Source organism: Panthera onca, chromosome B2, assembly GCF_046562875.1.
Source record: "Panthera onca isolate mPanOnc1 chromosome B2, mPanOnc1 haplotype 2, whole genome shotgun sequence".
Taxonomy (NCBI): Eukaryota; Metazoa; Chordata; class Mammalia; order Carnivora; family Felidae; genus Panthera; species Panthera onca.
In genome coordinates, this window is record NC_138343.1 from 115,437,405 (window position 1) to 115,461,420 (window position 24,016).

Genomic DNA, 24,016 nt, shown 5'->3' on the forward strand with positions numbered 1-24,016 from the left:
TAACTTTTCTTTTTCTTTTCTTTCCTTTTTTTAATAATGAAAACAGAATTGAGCTATCCTCAGACTTCTTCCAGGTACTCAAGCCTGGAGGAAAGTGACAAGTGTTTTAGCAAGGACTTAATGGCTGGTAGGCCACCAGAGAGACCTCTGATATTTGTGCCATTTTTATCATTTTGGTACACTACAATCAGCCCTGAGTTCCACTGAGCAGAAGAAATGAAATAAGCCAAAAACATCTAAAAGGTCCTGGGAGCCAGAGAGGGAGATCAAGGAGAATAAGCAAAACATGTCAAATGAAAGTGAGCTCCTGGAAGATGTGGACAGTAATTTGAACTGAAATATAGAATAATCAAGGAGATTGAAGTACTTCTCAAGTCTTTTTTTGGAGCTGCAACAAACAAATAAACAAACAAAAACCAAATCCACTCCCTTCCCACAAAAAGAGATTTCCTAACCAAAGAATTTATCAGAAAAATTGAAGGAGACTGCTATCGGTTCCACAAAATCTGGTGTCTCTTTATTCTGGGCATGTAAAATAGTGTCAGAGAGGAAGAATTATCTGCCCTTCAAGTTCCTTCTAGCTGGACTAAGAATCAAACTGACATGATACAAATTAACAGGAGAAAAATCAAGTTTGAAAACATGGGAATCCACATAGACATGAAAAAATGTTTTTGAATGTTTACTTATTTTTGAGAGAGAGAGAGGAGAGAGAGAGAGAAAGAGAGAGTGAGAGAGAGAGAGCATGAGCAGGGGACGGGCAGAGAGAGAGGGGGATACAGGATCCAAGGCAGGCTCCCTGCTGACAGCAGAGAGCCCGATGTGGGGATCAAACTCATGAACCATGAAACCATGACCTGAGCCAAAGAATGGAGTCTTATCCAATTGAGTGACCACTCCAGTACCCCAGACATGGAAATTCTACTTTTTTAAATTTTTATTTAAATCCAAGTTAATTAACATATAGTGTAATAATGGTTTCAGAAATAGAATTTAGTGATTTATCATTACATATAACACCCAGTGCCCATCTCAACATGTGCCCCCCTTTTTTTAAATGTTTATTTATTTTTGAGACAGAGCATGAGTCGGGGAGGGGCAGAGAGAGAGAGGGAGACACAGAATCTGATGCAGGCTCCAGGCTCCAAGCTGTCAGCACAGAGCCTGATACGGGGCTTGAACACACGGACTGTGAGATCGTGACCTGATCCAAAGTAGGACGCTCAACCTACTGAGCCACCCAGGCGCCCTGAACATGTGCCCTTCTTAATGTCCATCACCCATTTAGCCCGTCACCCCACCCGATACCCCTCCAGCATCCTTCAGTTTGTTCTCTGTATTTAAGAGTCTCATAAAGTTTGCCTCCCATTCTGTTTTTATCTTATTTTTCCTTCCCTCCCCCTATGTTCATCTATTTTGTTTTCAAATTCCTCATATGAGTGAAATCATATGATATTTATCTTTCTTTGACTGACTTATTTGCTTAGCATAATATACTCTAGTTCCATTCACGTTGTTGCATATGCTAAGATTTCATTCTTTTTGATCCCTGAGTAATATTCCATTGTGTGTGTGTGTGTGTGTGTGTGTGTGTGTGTGTGTGTGTGCGCATGTATGCACCACATCTTTATCCATTCATCAGTTGATGGACATTTCTATATGGGCTCTTTCTATAATTTGGCTATTGTTTCTTTTTATTTTTTAATTAAAAATATTTAAAAAATATTTCTATATTTTGAGGGAGAGAGAGGGGCAGATTGTGAGTGGGAGAGGGGCAGAGAGAGAGAGAGGGAGACACAGAATCTGAAGCAGACTCCAGGCTCTGGGCTGTCAGCACAGAGCCCTGTACAGGGCTCCAACTCATGAACTGCAAGATTGTGACCTGAGCCAAAGATGGATGCTTAACTGACTGAGCCACCCAGATGCTCCGGTTTGGCTGTTGTTGATAGGACTGCTATAAACATTAGGAGGCGTGTGCCCCTTCAAATCAGCATTTTGGTATCATTTGGATAAATACTAGTAGTGCAGTTGCTGGGTTGTAGGGCATCTCTATTTTTAATTTTTTTTTTTAAATGTTTTTTTTCAACGTTTTTTATTTATTTTTGGGACAGAGAGAGACAGAGCATGAACGGGGGAGGGGCAGAGAGAGAGGGAGACACAGACTCGGAAACAGGCTCCAGGCTCCGAGCCATCAGCCCAGAGCCTGACGCCGGGCTCGAACTCACAGACCGCGAGATCGTGACCTGGCTGAAGTCGGACGCTTAACCGACTGCGCCACCCAGGCGCCCCTCTATTTTTAATTTTTTAAGGAACCTCCATACTGTTCTCTAGAGTGGCTGCACCAGTTTGCATTCCCACGATCAGTGCAAGAGTGTTCTTTCTCCACATCTTTGCCAACATCTGTTGTTGCCTGAGTTGTTAATTTTAGCCATTCTGACAGTTGTAAGATGGCATCTCATTGTGGTTTTGATTTGTATTTCTCTAATGATGAGTGATGTTTAGCATCTTTTCATGCGTCTGTTAGCCATATGGATGTCTTCTTTTGAAAAGTGTCTGCTCATGTCCTTTACCTATTTCTTCACTAGATTACTTGTTTTTGTGTGTTAAGTTTGATAAGTTCTTTATAGATTTCAGAGACTAACCCTTTATCTGATATGTTGTTTGAAAATATCTTTTCCCATTCCATAGGTTGCCTTTTAGTTTTGTTGACTGTTTCCTTCACTGTGCAGAAGCTTTTTATCTTGATGAGGTCCCAATAGTTCATTTTTGCTTTCGTTTCCCTTGACTCCAGAGCCATGTCTAGTAAGAAGTTGCTGCGGCTGAGGTCAAAGGGGTTGTTGCCTGTTTTCTCCTCTAGGATTTTGATAGCTTCCTGTCTTACATTTATGTCTTTCATCCATTTTGAGTTTATTTTTGTGAATGGTGTAAGAAAGTGGTCCAGGTTCATTCTTCTGCATGTCACTGTCCAGTTTTCCCAACACCATTTCTGAAGAGACTCAGACATGGAGATTCTTCTTTCTTTCTTTCTAATTTTTTTTAACGTTTGCTTATTTTTGAGAGACAGAGAGAGACAGAGTGTGAGTGGGGGAGGGGCAGAGAGAGGGAGACACAGACTCCAAAGCAGGCTCCAGGCCTGCTGGAGCTGTCAGCACAGAGCCCAACGCGGGGCTTGAAATCACCGACCACGAGATCATGACCTGAGCTGAAGTCGATGCTTAACCAACTGAGCTACCCAGGTGCTCCTCAGACATGGAGATTCTAAAGACAATGAGGCAACATGACACTTTTATGAGCTAAGGAGAGGGGTAGGGATCTGAGAAAAACAAAGGGGAGAAAGATCATAAGTGGGAAGGTGAGAGGAAATATTTAGAAAACAAAGGCTGCCCTATTATATAGATAACTTTCTTAGATAAAAAGGAATTTGCTAAAAGCTTTCTTCCTGGCAATAAGTAGGCAATTGAGGGGAAGGTAAATATCTTTTCATGAATCTGCTGGGTTCTGATTGCCTTTAACTAGAAATAATGTTCATGCCAAAGTGGCCCATCTTGGGGCAGCCTGACCTTGGTCCCTATAATAGATATCATTCCCCAGCCATTTTTGCACTTACAAATGCCCATGTAGTCAAATTCTGGAAGGTAAATAGAAGTAATGCGCATCAATTATAGAATTGACATGCAAAGTTAATGGTGATCCCCTACTCTCCCTATGTGTTAGCTGGAGGTAAGTGCCTAAAGTGACTTAAGAAGCCCTATGTTGAAGGTGAGAAGTCTCCATCAGACCAGGTTGACTGAGCAAAGCAGACTGCCCCTACTGTTAACATTTACACTTTATATGAATAAGAAATACAATGCTTAATTGTATTAAGAAAACTGAGTTTATCTGTTATGTTTCAAGTATACCTTAATGAATACACTGAGGTGGAAAATAGTGACCTGAAACATCAAAGAACAGAAATATCACAATGTATACTTTATAAAAGTAGATTTATGTTAATTGTACAGCATTTGGAAGATAACCATAAAATATAAACAAATGGAGTTCCAGAAGGCGATAAAAACAACAACAACAAAAAACCAAATAGAGGACAGCAATGATTAAACTAATAGAAATTCTTCTCTGAAATGAAGAGACTCAAGAGAACTTAATGATTTCCAAGTAGAATTGATGAGAAAAGACATGCCCATAAAGGTTTCATGGTGAAATGTTTACCAAAATATCCTTATAAGTCTCTGTCCAAAAAAAATAAAAATAATTCTTACAAAGGAAAGAGGGTTTGACTGTTAATGGACTCCTCATCTGTAAGAGGTAAATACAGAAGAGGTAGAATAACATCTTGAAGGGAGAAAGGCTTCAAGCCAGGAATCCCAATGTACTCATAAAAGATATTCATATTGCAGGGTATGAGAAAGATATTTATGATTATGCAAACTGTGGCATATAGGCTGCCCTAGAAGAAAATAATTGAGAAAATAATGTATTCGAGCCATAGGTAAAATAGAAGAGAGGCCCCACAACAGAGGAGAAGAGGATATGTAGCCATATAGCTACCTCTGTATGGATTAACAGTATCCTATTGTTAATGTAAGTGTTAATTATGGTGTCTTGAAATTAAAGGGAATATGGGGACTGAATATTAGCCTACAACCCAAAGCACTACATTATTTGAGCCAAACCCAAGAATTTGCAAGGGTGGGACAGGAGTTAAAGGCATTTAAATAGCTTTATCTGGGGCATGCAGAAGAGAGGAAAAACTAAGCCCAGCTCACTGGGGTCAGAGTGTGTGTGTGTGTGTGTGTGTGTGTGTGTGTGTGTGTGTGTGTTTATGAGTAAGGATAGAAAAGCAGGAGCTAGGATAGAATTACTACATCTTGGTTAAAAAAAAGACTTGCCATCTGAATTTTTAAGTCTTATTATTAAATATTTATCCTTTATTTTAGGTTATAAAGAGATACAAATATGGCAAGTACACAAAGACTAAATCTAGCCATCTGGTTTTTTTCTAAGATTTTATTTTTAAGTAATCTCTATACCCAAAGTGGGGCTTAAACTTACAACCTTGAGATCAAGAGTCACATGCTCTGCTCATGTGAGCCAGCCAGGCTCCCCTAGCCATATGCTTTTAATAATAATAATAGAAAGATAGGAAATAGATAGATATGGGTCTGATTAAGAGTCTCATTAATATAACCATTACAAAGTAGAAAAATACCAGTTAACATGAATAAAGGCAGAAATGAATCCATAATCTAACCAGCAAAAATAAGGAAAATGAGAAAGAAGGAAAGGCAATATAAAAATGCAGTCAATTGTTTTTAATTTTTTTTTTTATGTTTATTTCTGAGACAGAGAGAGACAGAGCACGAATGGGGGAGGGGCAGAGAGAGAAGGAGACATAGAATCCGAAGCAGGCTCCAGGCTCTGAGCTGTCAGCACAGAGCCCGACAGGGGGCTCGAACTCACAAACCGTGAGATCGTGACCTGAGCCGAAGTCGGTCACTCAACCGACTGAGCCACCCAGGCGCCCCTCAGAAATGCAGTCAATTGTATAACTCAACATACTCATTTCTAAAATGACTGTCTTCTGCAAAATCATGGAATTAAAAAAACACAAGACTTATGGGAAAGTGGGGTGAGGAGGGCAATACTCCAAACTTTTATCAGCAACAATAAGATTGGAACCTAATAAAAATGGGGAAGACACCTTTATACATGCTAAGTTGTTAAAATAACACAAATCCTACAATAGATATGTCAAATTACCTTGAAAAAGGCTGCAGTTTGCTTGTGAAAGTCCACGCTGGAATGGTTGTAGGTTGAGATTCTGCGAAGGGGTAGGAGTGTTATCAAAATTTGCAGTGTTTTGTAGCATTAGATCTGGAATCATTTGTTTTCCGCCTTTAAGATGTAGGTCCTTCAAGGCACATGTTTACAATAGATACTTGTTGCATCAGTATTTAAAATTTGGTCCAATGTCTGGCCTTCTCTTTGACTGACTTGGGTATCACTGCTGGACGCCCTCTGTGGTCTTCTCATGGGCACTCACCGCTTCACCAAAAGGGAATTGTAGTGATGTTTGAAACCACCCAGCCAGTTGCCAGTGGCACTAAAAAGGAGCCCGTTCTGCAGGGTTTGGTGATTGAGGTCTTTGTGTATATAAGAGTGCTTTCTCTTTGATTGTGAGAACTCATTGTGGCACTATCTGGTCTCTAGTTCATGAGCTCAACAATCTTTCAATTTCTTCTATTTTATTTCTAGGTCTTGTTCTTATTGACTTTCACAGCACTTGGAGTCATTCCAGGCACAAACCTTTATTTTTGCAGTGTCGTCACTGATTGTCCACAATGTAGAGTACTTGTTGCTTGGGAGATGTCATATGTTCTCTTATTTCCTTCCAAACATTCTATTCCAAGATTTTCCTCAACCCTGAAAGCTCTCTTTTATATGCATCGCTTTTGGTTTTTGAATCTGGATGCTTACACATGTTTGAGACATTAAAAGATATTTAGTTTGAAATGGGGCACCTGAGTGGCTCAGTAGGTTGAGCATCTGACTTTGGCTCAAGTCATGATCTCTTGGTTAGTGAATTCGAGCCCTGCTTCAGACTTACTGCTGTCAGCGTACAGCCCGCTTCAGACCCTTTGTCCCCCCTCTCTCTGCCCCTCCCTGTTTGCACTCTCTCTCTCAAAAATAAATAAATATATAGGGGTGCCTGGGTGGCTCAGTCGGTTAAGTGTCTGACTTCGGCTCACGTCATATCTCACGGTTCGTGGGTTCGAGCCCTGAATCAGGCTCTGTGCTGACAGCTCGGAGCCTGGGGCCTGCTTCAGATTCTGTGTCTCCCTCTTTCTGTTCCTCCCCTGCTCGCACTCTGTCTCTCTCTCTCTCAAAAATAAATGAAGTGAAAAAAAAAAACAAAAAAAAATATATTGAAAGATCTTTAAAATATATTTAGTTTGAGATATTTATTTTCCATATAGAAAAGTTCATAAATTCAAGAGAATAGGAAAACAGAACCATGTAAGATAACACATGCAATGGACTGAGGTGGCCTGTAAATGTCAGGTGTAAGCATGTGTGTGTTTTATATATTTTTTAATTTTTGAAAAGTTTTATTTATTTTGAAAGGAAGAGAGAGAGCACAAGTGAGGGAGAGCAGATAGAGAGCAAGAGAGAGAATCCCAAGCAGGCTATGCACTATCAGCACAGAGCCCCGTGTGCGGCTCAAACTCATGAACGGGGAAATCATGACCCCAGCCAAAATCAAGAGTCGGATGCTCAACAACTGAGCCACCCAGGCACCCATGTTTTTTATATTAATTACAAGTTGGTTTAGGTCAGTAAGTAGTTTTCTGCCTTTATTTTAAGGATATTCATGAAATGATTCATAAGAAACATGAAATTTATTTCTAAAATTTTCCCTAACGTATCAATCATGTTGGAACAAATTCATATTTTAAAATAATCATTATAGCAGAACTGGCTGTATATGATAAATAAGCAACACAGGGAATAGAATGTCGTATCTGTCATTACATTAAATGTTAATAGATTGAAATCTCTTTTTACAAGAAAAAGATCATCAAATTGGAAGTAAAAAAAGCACAGTTATGTACTGACTTTACAGGAAACACATTACAATAAAGATGGGCAGAGAGATATGAGGTAAATTCAAACAAAATAAAGTGGGAGTGGTATTATAAATATCAGAGAACTTGAAATTTAAGGATAATGGCACCAATCAGAATAAAGACATTATATAATAAAGCTACTATTTTTAAAGCAGATATACTAATTATAACTTTTATGTACCCATCATTGCAAGTAAATAAACTGAAATCTATTAGAAACTAAATGAAATCCAGCAGAATTTATAACAAAATTTTAGGACACCCTTTTCAATCTTGAATAGGTCTGATAGGACAAACATTGTTTTGAATAAAATGTTATTGTTTATATGTGTATACACATATGCATGTATAGAAACATAAATATAACATCTTTCTATCCCTTAAGTAAAAAAAATATTATAGGTCAATCTTATATTTTAACAGATAGGTAAAAGAATTAAATATGAGAAAAAGAATTTTATAAAATATCTATTAATATACTATGATAAAAGTTTTGTTTTAGCAATGGATGGTGATTTGTTATCAGCAAATCTGCCATCAGAATTTAATCCATGATTTAATATAAAACAAACTTAAAAAGAATAAACATAAGTTCATAAAATAGATGTTAAAAACAGTGTTTAAAACATTTATCAGGGATTTCCAGTAAAACGTTCATAAAAAACAGGGAAGAAAAAAACACATTACAATTAAAAAGACTTCTTACCAAAACACAGCTGAAGTTTATTTCTTTCCTAAATGGTGAAAGACTAAAAAAGGGACACCTGGCTGGCTCATTTGGTAGAGCATGGGACTCTTTATCTCAGAGTCGTGAGTTAAACCCTACGTTGGGAGTAGAGCTTACTTAAAAATAAAATAAAATGTTAAAAAATCCGTAAGAAATCACTGCAGGTATGTATTTCTGAATGAAAAAATGGACAAAAGACATGAAGGGACAATTCATAGGATAGCAAATCCAAAATGTTGATGAACCAAATGATGATCAAACTCACTAGGACTCAGAGATGCAAATTAAATTGACTGAGATGGAATTATAACCGGGTTAGATTGGCCAAAATTAAAACAAAACAAAACAAAACAAAACAAAACAAAACACTGATATCTTCCTACTGCTTGTGGTGGAAAAGAGTATCAGAAATTTCTGGTGCATATGTGAATTCTTACTTTTGGGAGGAATAGGATATCTAGTAACAGCTATTATAATTAAATAAGAAAAAATATCTCATCGTCTCTTTTACCCACCATGGAATTGCTGGCTATTTAGGCCATAGAATTAAAAGCACCAATATGTAAGTATAAATATATAAGACTGATTGATTAAACATTATTCATAATACCATAAAAATGGGGAAAAAGTGAATATCCACTATAATGGTTGAATTATTGTAGTTGCATATAATGAATTATTTCACAGATATTAAAAATGAATTAGAACTATATCAAGGTACTTTGCAGAAATTTCCATGAGGTATTATTGGGTGAAAAGGAAAAGAATCAGAAAAGCATATGTAATAAGACTTTCTTGTAGCAAATCATGAAAATAATCTCTCTATATGTATGCATGTGTATATTGAAAAATATGTTGGAAAAATATAAAAACATTTTTAACATGATTTTCTTGGAGAGGAAAGGTAGAACAAATGTTGTAAAAAAGGGAGGGAGGGAAATGTGGTATCAAGAATAAAGAAAAGGAAAAACAAAAGGCAAGAACAGCCTATAAGAAACCAAAATGTCCAAGATACGATCATGTTTATGCATCTATGTATTAATTAGTTATTAATTGGTTAATTGATTAATATTCTGCTATTCTTCTGCTTTCTAAAAGAAGAGATAGTATTAGTGGTACTGAACCATTAATAGGCTTAATTGTAAATGCAGTGACAGCCCCCAAAATGGGCAGCCTTCCTCTATCAGAATATCAGGCTCCAAAAATGTGAAATTACATGGAAAATTTGGGTTTAAGAAGGATGTGGTATGTCTAGGCTATATTTGTATCCTGCAGAGCAGGTTGGGCACAGGCAAGATGCAATCCTTACCTTGCTTCCAGAACAGTAGCGATGGCTTCAGAGCTTGGTTTTCTCCGTAGGGAGAAACCCTACACATGTCCAAAGGAACCAGCAGAATTATATTTACACGAGGGTCTCATTATTCTGCTTTGCTTCTCCATCTATAGCTGGAGCCAATTGTATGGAAGGCTATGGCAGGTGGCCACCTAGGTACAGGAAAATAAACAAATTCCTACTTTGTAGAAAACTTCCCTAGGTTTGAAAAATCATTCTGATGTCTAGGTCCCAAATGCGGAGGTTCTGATTCAATTCATCTGGGGATTGGGGCTGGGTTTTTGAGATAAAGTGATAGAGAAATACATAGGTAGAGAGAGGGACAGTTTACTCCCCAGGTCATTCTACTGCTCAACTAGAATTGTAGAATTGTAATCAATTTCAGCTCTGTCTAATATTTCTGTTATTTTTTACCATTCTACTTCTGGCTTAGTTTCTAGAATGACAAAGATCCAAGAAGGGCTGCATCATTCAATGCTTACTTATCAGTAAACTAGGGTAGAACAGAGTAATTAACTAATTATTAACTCAAAGGGTTAAAGATGGGTTAAAAGGGAGTAGGGATGTTTATCATCAAGTTAGGATGATTAAGTCAGAATCAGACTAGTATAGAAGAGAAGAATCTTTTACTGTGGTCAACTTTTACATTACATTGGAATCACCTGGGGAACATCAACAACTAGTGATGCTCCCCCTCCCCCAAGATTCTGATGCAATTGGTCTGGGCAATTTGAAAAATTGCCCAGTTGATTCTATTAGGTAGCCAGAGTGAAAACCACTGATCTAAGAGAAAAATAGCACCCCCCCAATAATTGTGTAGGGGTGCAAAGACACTTTGAGATGGATGTCATGCCATTCATTGATTTATTCCTGCAGTTCAGGCACTCAATTTAGTCATTCCTTTCATTACATTCAATTAATTCAATATGAAGCACCTACTTTGTATTTGGCACTAAATTAAGGGCAGAGATCTGTCACTGAATAGCCACGTGATAGCTAAAATGCAAATATGTTTTCATTAATCCCTCCTGTGCCTGGAAGGCGTCTCTCTGACTCTGGCTCTGTTGGAAAGAGAAATAAATTTCCTATTCTCTTCTCTCCTTTCTCTCTCTCTTTCACCTTTCTCTTGTTTGGTCTTAGCAAAGTGAGCAGGACAGAGATTGGAAAAGAGGAGGAAACTTCTACTGAGTACCTGGTTCCTGTTAGGCAAGGGTTAGCATTTCACATTTGGAATCCCACATATCTGGGGAGGAATTTTTAACTCCATCGTACAAATGAAGATACCGAAGCTCAAAAAGTAAGTAACTTGTTCAAGGTAAAAAAGCCACCTATTTGCAAAGGTAGGTTATAAACCGCAAAGTTCTTCTCAAAGAACTTTCAATTACAGTATCTCTAAAGTCAGAGAAGAGTAAAATTATGTTTCCATTGGAAATTGTAAGTGTGCACTTTGGGGGGTGTCTGGAAAGGTAGTTTCCTTGAAGTTTTTTCATATATTTTAAATATTCATTTGAATTTTTATCCCCTATATGCTAGTTAACATAAAAATTATGTTTAACATAGTATTAGGAAAAAAAAAATCTTTAAAACTTTTTTTTTGAGTGTAACTGACACATAAGGAAAAAATAATCTTATGCTTCTGCTTGAATGGGTACAATTGCATCAAATTTATCAATTTCAGAAAATCGTGCTAAGCTAAAGACAACTGACTGTACACACAAATTTCACTATCTGGGAAATTGTTCTGCTCTGTCTTGCAATCATTAAATTTCAGGATTTCATACCAACATAAATCTGGGGAGGGGATATGAATGGCAATGGATCCTTTCTCACTATGTTTTGATAAATCTTGCTGAAAGAGACTCTCAGATGTTACCTGAACTGTTACGAGACTGGCCAGTCTCACTGATAATGATCTTTACTCCTAATGGTATAATTCTCATCTCATGAATCAAGAATCTCAAGTGACTCTTAGTCCCTATTATTAACTCTCTTCATCCAATTAAAACTCCATTTGCTATGTAGTGATCATATATGTATTTCAACCACTCAGTTTGCAGCACTTTGAACCCTTGTAATTATTCAACTCTTGTAATTATCTGCTTAATTTGTATATTCCCTGCTGGTATAAGCTCCAGGAGGGTAGAAATTTTGTCTGTCTTTTTAACTATTGCGTCTCCCACACTTACCATTTTGCCTGGTATATATCAGACATGTAGTTTGTTGAATGATTGCAGTGTAGGACAATCCCAAATAATTTACTCCTAAATTTACTTTTTACACGTCAAGCTTCACTGACCTTGAAGAAAGCCTAAAGTGATTTTTTAGTTTCACTGTGCTTTTTACAATATTGTCTTATCCACTATTTTTTAATAGCATAACATCCTGAACAGCTTTTGAAAGATTTGTTTTTGAGAATGTTGCTCTAAGAATGATAACTTCTTATTGCCTAGGAATTAAAAAAAACAAACCAAATTCCACCTAATATTTGGGATTATTTTATCTTTATATAAAAAATTTACAATATAAGTGGTCATCAAGGTTCATCAACACCTTTTAATATTAATAACTTCTATGTACTCTAAATTTACTGGTTTGGATTTGGAAGATATCTTTTGGTTCCCTCTATCAAGATCATCTCAAGGATATATCAGGGACAGCTGAGGGACAACTTACCAGCTATCAGGTAACTATTTCTAGTTTTTTGTGTTTCTATTGGTTTCAGACTTATTTTCAAATTGTTGGCTTCTCAATTCCTCTCTATATTGCCAATGGAAAATATGATTTAAAGATTTTTTTCCTTCTTTCAAGTAAATAAAGATGACAAATTAACTTACCCACAATTTTAGAATTCTCACGTAATTGGGGAGCTCATAACGTCAGGACCTAGAGTGGATGTCTAGTAACCAGCGCAATGCAACTGCTGTATTTCTTTTATGATATCATTTCATGTGTGTTCTTTTTATATCACATGTCAAATTCTATAGTTTTATCTCACACCTTTTATATGACATTTTTCAGTGACACAATGACCATTTTCTATTATCTCTACATTAACACAGAAGATATTTGTTGTCTCTTAAAACAAACAAACAATAGAAAGCAGCAGAGAAGATGAAGATTCAGTCTTGCCCAAGGTCACATAAGCTCATGCAGAGTTGGAACCAGTCACAGATCTGCTCTTTGTCTGATGCTGTCCACTCTGATTTCAAAGCAGAGGCTCTTTTTCACTTTTTCCTATTTTAATTTTCAAGTTCTGGCAGAATGGAAGAAGTATAAAGAAAATGGTTCACTGCTTCCTCTGGTATACACTTTATCTTGTGAGAATTTATGGTAGGTGGTACTTGAGAACAGTGCCTGCATGGCAATTCTTACAGCATCTCTCCTGCTGTATATCATCCCATTTTTTTTATTTGCCACACTGTAAATCAGCTTTGCAAATAGCCACTCATGCAGGGAAGTTACACTTCAGGCTGCAGAGTAGCACACTTTCTAATCTTGTATATGGTTTAGTAAGCTATCTTTGCTAAATATACCATATTTTTTATCATTGTCATCTCCAAACCACAATTAATATTAACTGAGGAGTGGTGACAGTCTCAAAACCTCTGGGGCAAAGAAACGGTGCTGTTGCGGCACCTCTCTGGTCGGCAGAATGTATGTGGGTAATTAACCATTTTAGGATATCTAAATACCTATTCTGGGCGGTTGAGGTAGAAAACCTTCACCAGGAGCTGCTGACAATAAACAAAAATGATGTGGTGTGGTAAGATGCAGCTAAAAACAAAACAAAACAAAATAACCTTGAAAGAAAGAAGAACAGTCACAAAATACAAACTGGGAGCTGTTTGCAAGAAAAGTTTTGAGCTGATCCAACTGAGTATAAAGTAGAGCTTCATGCCCAGGGCATGGCTCTGTAGAAAGAATCGTCTGTGTACCTGTTTATGATTTTCAAAGTTGGGAGTAGTTCATGTGCCCACGGCTTTGATGGCTTGGAGTGGATGGGAAGCAGCAGGAGTCAGAGCCGGGAGGGAGAGTTGACTGGCCAGCGGCTCCTAAGTTTTAGCTAAAGAGCTGGCCTAGCCTCTTGCCTGAGGCTGAGAAGCTGCAGTCAGCCTAGATCAAGGTCCTAGGGAGGGACAAAGCAGGTGGTTTGATTTGAAACATTTGAACTGGCACGAAGGCAAGTAGGTCAGACAGGTGGGGCAGAGGCAGGCTTGGCAAGAGCTCCTTGAACCTGTGGCTTCGAGAGGGGTATTTGACCTCTAAGATATTTTTGGTTAAGGGCTGCTCTGTTTGTTCTTTGTTTTACCCGCTCCCCCATGCGGTGGAATTCTCAAGTCTAAAAGGGTCAGAATGTTGGGAAAAGCCTTGTTATCTAGTAGGATCATATCCTTATTCCAAGGAAGAGTCTTAGTGTCCTGAGTTAGAACTCGTTACTGATCTTTGGCCTCAGCAGTAAAATCATGGTGCTAGTGAAAAGAGAATTTTAAAGCCAAGGGTGAATCTGTGCTTAAATGGTAAAATTCTAATCTGAGATGATCCACAAAATCTGCAGTTCTCCTTACTTCGCCCTTGACTCTGTCAGCTCCCTTACAAAGAGCGGCAGACCGATAAGATGGGATCCCCAGGGTATATCTACCCCCCTTCAACCTGTCTGTGGGTTGACAGGTTATGTAACACTAACTCTGAATGTGTGTAGCTGACAGTTGTCAAATTAATATTTGTACAGAATTTGTTCCATATGCAAAACGAGTCAGGCTTGAGTTTTTAGACAATGGACACTGGTTTTACAGTTTGGGATGCTTTAAATATTATTCAGCTGTGACTGAATATTCACCTGGCGTAGAAGTGTGGTAGTATGAGTGAGTGCTGGACCACTTTAGTGCTCAGTAATTACATGTCTCCTGCAAGATAACTTTATTATCCTTCAAGATAATCACGAGACTTTCAAAACTATTCTTTTTCTCTCTTGTCTAACTGCAGTCACAAACTCTCTGAGAAAGGAGGCTTAACTAAATGTTCATTTTCCCTACCACTTTTGTACAACTCCATCAAGGCTTCAGAATTTGGAACAAGCCCCAAACCTTCCTTTACGGCTTTTCACTAACCAAAATATCTCTTCTCTACATTTACAATATGGACAATAAGCTTATGGCATCATCACTCCAAGAAATTGCACAAGCTGAGAATATGTGCAGAATTGAAAGATATATACTTAAAAAATTTTAAAGCATTTAGGTATGTCTAAGGAATGTCTCTATCACTTAAATATTATGGAAGACAATTATTTTTATAACAGGTGTTAATGACAGGTGAATGGTCAGAGCCAACCTCTATACCTGGAGCCATGAAGATGTTCGAGGAATAAGACTGTGGTCAATGGTTAGCTACTAGAAAATGTCTGAGCAGGGAAATAAGACTGACAGGAATTAAAAGAATGTGATACAGTGGGGAAGGAGATCTTTCCCTCACTTCCCCATCGGATATCTTAGTTATTCTATATGTTTTTCTTTTAGGACACTTAGTTTAGAATTCTATATATTTAAGTGAGTAATGTCTATTTTCCAAATACACTATAAAATCTGCAAGGGCAGGAACATTGCTTATTTTCCTCATCTAGAATTCTCCATGTATTGTGCATGATGCACTGGGACTGTGCAATGTGAGTGCTCAACACATTTTTGTGAAAGAATAAATGAATGAGTGGAAGAATAGATGAGCCTCATACATAAATAGAGGTTTAGACAATGAAGGAAGTTAAGTCTAAGGATACCACAGAGAGTCAGCAGAGTTGACCTTGAATAATAGACTAAAGGTTCTGTGCTATGATTTATAGCCTGTTGGGTAACAGTGGCTTGAATGCCCAGGTGTTGACCATGGCCAGGGAGCATTGTGACACCTGGAGGTGAGTCTCCCTTCTCCCTCTGATTGTGATGGTCGCAACAAAGCTGTTATCTCACCCTGGATTCTGATTACATACAGTAATTGTTCAATAAGCCAGGTGAGCAGTAAACAAAAGCTGTTTTCATTTCTTAAACTCCCTGTGCAATTCTTTAGTGTAAGAGATGATAAACAATTTTGGCAGTCAAATGTTTTAAACATATTTTCAGGGTGGTCATGAATACATTATTATTGTGATTCCTCAAATTTTGTGGAATTAAATTGTATGTTCAATAGGAGCAAATCCATGCTGACCTAACTGGTTGGTTGTATAATAATTAATACATGTAATAAAGACATTAAGAGACCATCTGAGCTAATAATAGCAAGTTTATCTTCCTTAAATGGGCTATTTTTTTAAAAAACAATTTGCAATATAATTTATTTGGGCTAGTTTGCATTCACCAAATTTCTTTATTTACTGTCTATTGGAAGCAATTTGTCTTCTTTTGCTAATAGGCTTATAAATTTGAGTTTTAAAGCCAATTAAAGAGAAAATCACCAAATGAACTAAGCCTAATTTATTTAGCTGACTAGCTTTTCCTTATGAAAAAACTTATTTTAAATATAAATTTTAGGTCTAATTTTTGTTTTTGATGACTTTCATCGTACTTTAGACTTCAGTGCCTTTGATACATAACCTTTAAATAACTAACCCCATTCTACAGATTATCTCTGATTATGGAGAGGTTATCTTATAAGCCAAAGAATATCAGGCATTAAATGCTCAAAACAAAGTTGTATTAAGGAATTTGTTTACTACTTATTATTTATTTAAACATTTAAAAATGTGTACATGGTTTCAGAAAACGTTTATTCAAATCCAGGCTAGATATTGGGGATATAGAGATGAAAAATGTAATCTTTGTTCTGAAGAAGCTCACTGTCTAGTAGGGAATATAGATAAGGAAACCAAGCATTTCATTCCAGTGTGATGAGTAATACAATAGAGGAATTCACATGATATTTAAAGATGAGAGCAGAGTTAGAGGCATGTTGTTTTACCCTGAAAATAATTTATTTTGTTGTCAAAGAAGATTTTCTAAAGGCAGTTATACTTGATGAGTTTCTTGAAGGAAAAGAAGATACCAGCTAGGAGGAAATTATGTGTGTGAGTGTGGGCGCTCGCCTTTACTGTGGCAAATAGAGAAAATAGCATGTGCAAAGACATTAAAGCATCAAAAAGCTCTTTATCACTTCTAGCTTTATATAGTGTTTATGTTTAGAAATCATTGATGAGAGGTGGGGGGCAGGGAGATAAATAGGAGCCAGATCGTTGAGAACCTTATACAACATGCTAAACAAAGGACTCTATTCTAGGTTAACATGGACCCACTGAAGAATTTTATACAGCATAGTTTCTTTCTTCTCTCTTTAAAAAAACAAAACAAAACAAAACAAAACACAGGCCATCTTTCAATATACATAAACACATGGCCTTCCTTAAAATATTTTGAAGTTCAAAATAAAAATCGTACTTCAAACAAAGAAATTATAATCTCCAATGAGATTCTCCAAATTATCATAAATATGGTTTGTTTAATTAGAGAAGTCTCTCTATTTTCACCCTTCTTCCCCAACATTTGGATGGGATTATCTGATTTCCTTCCAATCACTCCGTTAAGAAAAATAGCTTTAGGATCTGTGTGGAATGTGGATAGAGAAATTTCAGAACAAACTGGGGAGATCTACTTGGAGACTATTGGGCAATGTAGGGAAGAAGTGATTAAGTGCCTGAGCCAAAGGAGCAGTGGTAGGAACTGAGAGGAATGGGTTGATTTAAGAGATCCTAAGAAGGTTAAATCAATAGGACTGGGTGAGAGAGGGAGTGCAAAATGGAAAAGATAAAATGGTTAAAGTTGATTGCTCAGTTACTGGCTTACCCTAATAGTTAGATGGTGACCCTTGTCAAACAGTTTTGAAGGAGTGGGTATGGAAAACAAGTAGGAAAAATGGTGAGTTCAACTGGGGATCTATTGATTTAAAGAAAGATGATGTTTAATGGGCATATGGATATATGGGTTGGAGCTCAGGAGAGATATCTGAGAGGCAAATGTAGATTTGAGACTCACTGCTGAGCAAATGGAAGTTGAAATTACAGGTTTGGTTAAGATGCTCCAGGACAAAGGGTTTACTGGAATCAGAAGAGTACAAGTGAAGGAACTTTGGGAAAACACACATTTACAGGCAAGAGAGGATGATGAAACTTAAAAGAGACTGAGAAAGAGTACCATTGAAGCAGGAATTAAACCAAGACATGCAGAACCATGGAACATGATGGAGGAAGGAATTCAAAGTAGAATAATCACAGTGTCAAAAATGACTGAGAGGTCAAGTAAGATGAGGACCTGCAAGTGTGTTTTCAATTTGCGAATTAAAAAGTCATTGTTGGAGGAGTGCCTGGGAGGCTCAGTTGATTAAGCATCTGACTCTTGGTTTTTGCTCAGGTCATGATCTCATGAGTTTGAACTCTGCTTTGGGCTCTGTACTGGTGGCATGGAGTCTGCTTTGGATTCTCTCTCTCTCTCTCTCTCTCTCTCTCTCTCTCTCTCTCTCTCTCCTACTTTCCCTGCCTCTCCCCCACTTGTGTTTCTTTCTCTCTTTCAAAATAAACAAATGAAAAAACATCATTGGGAAAGCAGAATCAGACTTATAAATACAGAGAACAAACTGATGTTTCCCAGGGGTGGGCCAGGGTGGCACTGGGAAGTGAGGGGGATGGGCAAAATGGGTGAAGGAGAGTGGGAGATACAGGCTTCCAGTTATGGAATGAGTAAATCAGGGGAATAAAAGGCATATCATAAGAAATATGGTCAATGATGTTGTAATAGTATTTTATGGTGATAGTAACTACACTTGTGAGTATAGCATAATGTATAGAGTTGTTAAACTGCTATGCTGTACATCTGAAATGAATGTAACATTGTGTGTCAACTAAACTAAAAAAATAAAATAAAGTCATTGTTGGCCAGTTTGCCTCATTTGTGAAAATTCAGGTGACGTTTTAAGGATATTTAAGGAAAAGGATTGCTCTTGAAAGGATAAAATGAACCAAACAAAATGAAAAACACTCTGATAACATAAAATTATTTTCCTGTACTTATTTTTCTAAATGGTATCAGACTCTTTGGTTATTTGGTTTAAAAAAAAATGGAAAGAGTTCTATTTGCTGCATTGATATCCTTATTCAGTCAGTTGTTGATTGTAGTTAATCCATAGAATCAAAATGACAAAACTGTCCTCTCTGATTCTATTTCTTTTCATGATATTATTTGTATTTCCTTCCTTAATTTTTTTTTTTTAATGTTTATTCATTTTTGAGAGAGAGATAAAGAGCATGAGCGGGGGTAGGGCAGAGAGAAAGGGAGACACAGAATCCAAAGCAGTCTTCAGGGTCTGTGCTGTGGGCACAGAGCGCGTCGGGGGGCACAACTCACAAGCAGTAAGATTATGACCTGAGCTGAAGTTGACGCTTAACCAACTGAGCCACCCAGACACCCCTTGTGTTTCTTTTCTTAATTTAAATAATTCTGAATGTCATTTTCTAGAATAGCATCAATGGTTCTAAATTTGTAATGTAGGTATTTTGTGAATTTTTTTCCCAGCTTTTTTGAGATATAATTCAAATACAATACCATGTAGGTTTAGGGTATACAATGTGATGATTTGGCATACAAATATATTGTGAAATGATTACCACAATAAAGTTAATCTATCACCTCACATAGTTACCCCCTTTTTTTGTGGTGAGAACTTGTCTTTTTAAGTTTGTTTACTTATTTATTCATTTATTCATTTGAGAGAGAGCGTGTGCATGTGTGTGAGTGGAGGAGGGGCAGAGAGAGAGGGAGAGAGAAACCTAGCAGACTCCTCACTGTCAGTGAAGGGCTCCATGGAGTGTTGGGGCTTGTGGGTGCTCTCGAACTCATGAACCATTAGGTCATGACTTTAGTGGAAATCAAGAGTCTGACGCTTCACCGACTGATCTACCTAGGTGCCCCTATGATGAGAAATTTTAGAATATACTCTCGGAGCAACTTCCAAATATACTATACAGTATTCTTAACTATAGGCACCATGCTGTATGTTAGATCCGCAGAACTGGCTCATGTTATAACCAGAAATTTGTACCCTTTGACACCTTCACCCATTTTCCCCACACACTCTTTCCTCGTAGCCACCAATCTACTCTTTGTTTCTATGAATTCATTTCTGTTATTGTTTTTTAGATTCCACATATAAGTGAGATTACACAATATTTTTCTCTGTCTGACTCATTTTACTTAGCACAATGGTATGGTCCATTCATGTTGTGACAAATGGTAGGATTTCCTTCCTTCTTATGGTTGAATAATATTCCATTGTATATATACCACATTTTCTTTATCCATTTATTGATGGACACTTAGGTTGTTTCTATGTCTTGGCTATTGTAAATAATGCTGCAATGAATACAAGGTGCAGATATCTTTTTGAAATAGCGATTTCATTTCTCAGAGGTGAGATTGCTGGATCATATGGTAGTTCTATTTTTAATTTTTTCAGGAACCTTCCTACTGTTTTCTATAGTGGTTGTACCAATTTGCATTTCTACCAAAGGTGTAGAAGGGTTCACTTTTCTCCACATCCTTGCCAGCATTTGTTATCTTTTGTCTTTTTGACCCATTCTAACAGATGTGAGACGATATATATAGTGTGAAATGTAACACTAACTTTGGATGAAATTAAGAGAATTCAATTTTTTAAGCCCCCCAGAATCTCTCAGAAAGAGGGACTTTCCTAAGTTAAACAATAAATTAAAAGCATCAAGGAAAATTTGTGCCCAGAGCTGGTCTTTCCTCCAGCTGATTTAAGTTTTTCAGTTTAACTCTTAAATGTGGAAATAACTGTACGTCAAGTTTGAATCTGTTGCCAATAAAGACAGGAAAGGGGAAGAAAATATAAAGACTTACCTGTGTTACTTAACAGTATTGTTGTAAACAACAGCATAATTTCGATTTCAAAGTAAAACAATTACAAAAACTCAAAATAGCTATGGGAAGTACAGGAGAGCAGAGAAAGCACTGATCTCTATGCCAAAGATGAAATTTCATGAGGAGAACAGGTGAAAAAGTGGCAGCAGGAGCAATGTTTAGGGCCTCGGAATGGCTGGGATGTTTCCAAGAGGCGACTCACTTCCTGAACCAAGACTGCGTGATTTGTGTTTCCTAGATATACAGCACCTGTATTATAGATGGTTAGAAATGTTGGAGAAGTTAAATTGATTACTTACTTCATTCCAGGCCAGTGCAAATATTTCCCAAAAAATAGAAGAACATCTCTACCATTAACAAAGGAAAGTTTCAGAAAATGTAGCACTTCCTAAACCAAGGTCTTTTAGGTAAATGACTAGATGTATTCCTACTTCTGTGATCTCTTGTTCACCCAATGGGCAGAGACAAAGCTAATGAGAACAATTTCTATTCTCTCAATGAATCTAGCAGAGCTGGTTGAAACTCTTGGCCTTTAGAACATCTTCAGGGCTCTGATGTCCTCTAATCCAACTTGTGAAGGATGGAAGAGCTCTTGTCTCTCCTAGATCAGAGAGGCATCCTAGGCTTTATGTGATGGTTAGATGCACAAAAACGTTCCAGAAATTCCTCATGAAACTATGTTTGGAAGTAATCATTTCCTTTTTAGTTCTAATTGATTTAAAAAAATGTTTCATGAAGAAACCAATTAGAAGTTTTACCTAAATATTTCAATAATCTAGCACTGTGTATTTGACTTAAGATAGCCTTGAAAATCACTATTTATGTCTATATAAGCACATGGATCATATACACATGAACATAAGATTTTCAGGGTGTGACTCAAGGAAATATACAATTATACTCTGGTGGAAAATTTTGGTTCCTGATATTTAAAGTTATAGCATAATTTCCTTCTTGCTACATTTGAGTTGAAAAATTTTATGAGAGCTATGCAAAGTTAGAGAAAACACACACTTCCTTAGAATGATTATCAACCAAAAGATAACCAAAGATTGGTTATCAACAAGGAACAGACAATTGTTCAAATTTCATTCCATAACATTTGTTACCAGTTTTTTTGGTAATTTTTTAAATACTTATTTTTTGAAAGAGAGGAAGAGACAGTGTGAGCAAGGGAGGGGCAGAGAGAGAGAGGGAGACACAGAATCTGAAGCAGGCTCCAGGCTCTGAGCTGTCAGCACAGAGCCCAATGTGGGGCTTGAACTCATGAACTGTGAGATCATGACCTGAGCCGAAGTCAGATACTTAACTTGACTGAGACATCCAGGTACTCCAATTTATTATCAGCTTTGAATATGTGAGGGTTGCTGAAATTAAAAAGTCTTAGAGTATAAAAATCTCCCCTTGGAAAGAATAAAATTGCCACTAAAAATGTTGAGGCAATTCCTTAGCTCTTGTTTGTCAAGCTCTGGTTACAGAGGATGACATCTTTCTGATGCCCAATGTCTACTATTCTTTTTCAAAATATTCAGTGATTGCATATTTGCTAGCAAATAACCCTTGCCCTGGTTTTACTTGACAAAAGTCTTAATCATTTTAAGGTTCTTTCTGAAATGTCCCTTCTTCACGAAGCCTTTTCTGAATCTTTTCAACTGAGTGTAATCTCTCCTTCCTCTGACTTGACTCTACCAGTTACCTTACTCTTCACTTTGTTACATTTATTTGTTTAATCTGTTCATTTTCCACACTATTTTTGACAAATTTCCTTCAAGGCATAGAATTTCTTTTTCAGCTTTGTATTCTGTATCCTTAGCTCAATTTCAGACAGACAGACAGACAGACAATGTTTGAATATTATTTTCAATCAAAATTACATAGAGGAGAAGCAGACAGACATAAAAGACATAAAAGCAGACACACATAAAATTTTTGAAAGACAGAGAGAAAACGCAATTGAGCCCAAAAGATCATCTGCAGCATACTAATGGTATATAAATGGAAGTATTATGCCAATCCATGTGGGAAATAGGTCATTTTTGGTTAGCACATGCTTTTTACTCTTGTCACAATAGCTTGTTTATTATATTTTGGTCTTGATTCACTTGCCTCATACTGCTGGGTTTGTCTCAGGCATGCCAGAGCAGGAAATGTTTAGGAGTTTACTTATGGAATCCAACTTGTTTTAATTTCATGATCATCTTATCCCTGAATTTTTCATTTTATTATTTGTTTACTTATTTTTAACTTACATCCAAATTAGTTAGCATCTAGTGCAACAATGATTTCAGGAGTAGATTCCTTAGTGCCCCTTACCCATTTAGCCCATCCCCCCTCCCACTACCCCTCCAGTAACCCTCAGTTTGTTCTCCATATTTATGAGTCTCTTCTGTTTTGTCCCCCTCCCTGTTTTTATATTATTTTTGCTTCCCTTCCCTTATGTTCATCTGTTTTGTATCTTAAAGTCCTCATATGAGTGAAGTCATATGATATTTGTCTTTCTCTGACTAATTTCACTTAGTATAATACCCTCCAGTTCCATCCACGTAGTTGTAAATGGTAAGACTTCATTCCTTTTGATTGCCAAGTAATACTCCAGTGTGTGTGTGTGTGTGTGTGTGTGTGTGTGTGTACATACCACACCTTCTTTATCCATTCATCCATGGGCTCTTTCCATACTTTGGCTATTGTTGATAGTGCTGCTATAAACATGGGGGTGCATGTACCCCTTCGAAACAGCATACTTGTATCACTTGGATAAATGCCTAGTAGTGCAATTTCTGGGTTGTAAGGTAGTTCTATTTTTAATTTTTTGAGGAACTTCCATACTGTTTTCCAGAGTGGCTGCAACAGCTTGCATTCCCACTAGCAGTGCAAAAGAGATCCTCTTTCTCCGCATCCTCGCCAACATCTGTTGTTGCCTGAGTTGTTAATGTTAGCCGTTCTGACAGGTGTGAAGTGATATCTCACTGTGGTTTTGATCTGTATTTCCCTGATGATGAGTGATATGGAGCATTTTTTTGTGTGTCGGGTGGCCATCTGGAAGTCTTCTTTGGAGAAGTGTCTATTCGTATCTTTTGCTCATTTCTTCACTGGATTATTTGTTTTTTGGGTGTTGAGTTGGATAAGTTCTTTATAGATTTTGGATACTAACCCTTTATCTGATATGTTATTTGCAAATATCTTCTCCCATTCCCTTGCTTGCTTTTTAGTTTTGCTGATTGTTTCCTTTATTGTACAGAAACTTTTTATTTTGATGAGGTCTCAGTAGTTCATTTTTGCTTTTGTTTCCCTTGCCTCTGGAGACTTGTTGAGTAAGAAGTTGCTGTGGCCAAGATCAAAGCTTTCTCCTCATGGTTTTTGATGGCTTCCTGTCTTACATTTAGGTTTTTCATCCATTTTGAGTTTATTTTTGTGT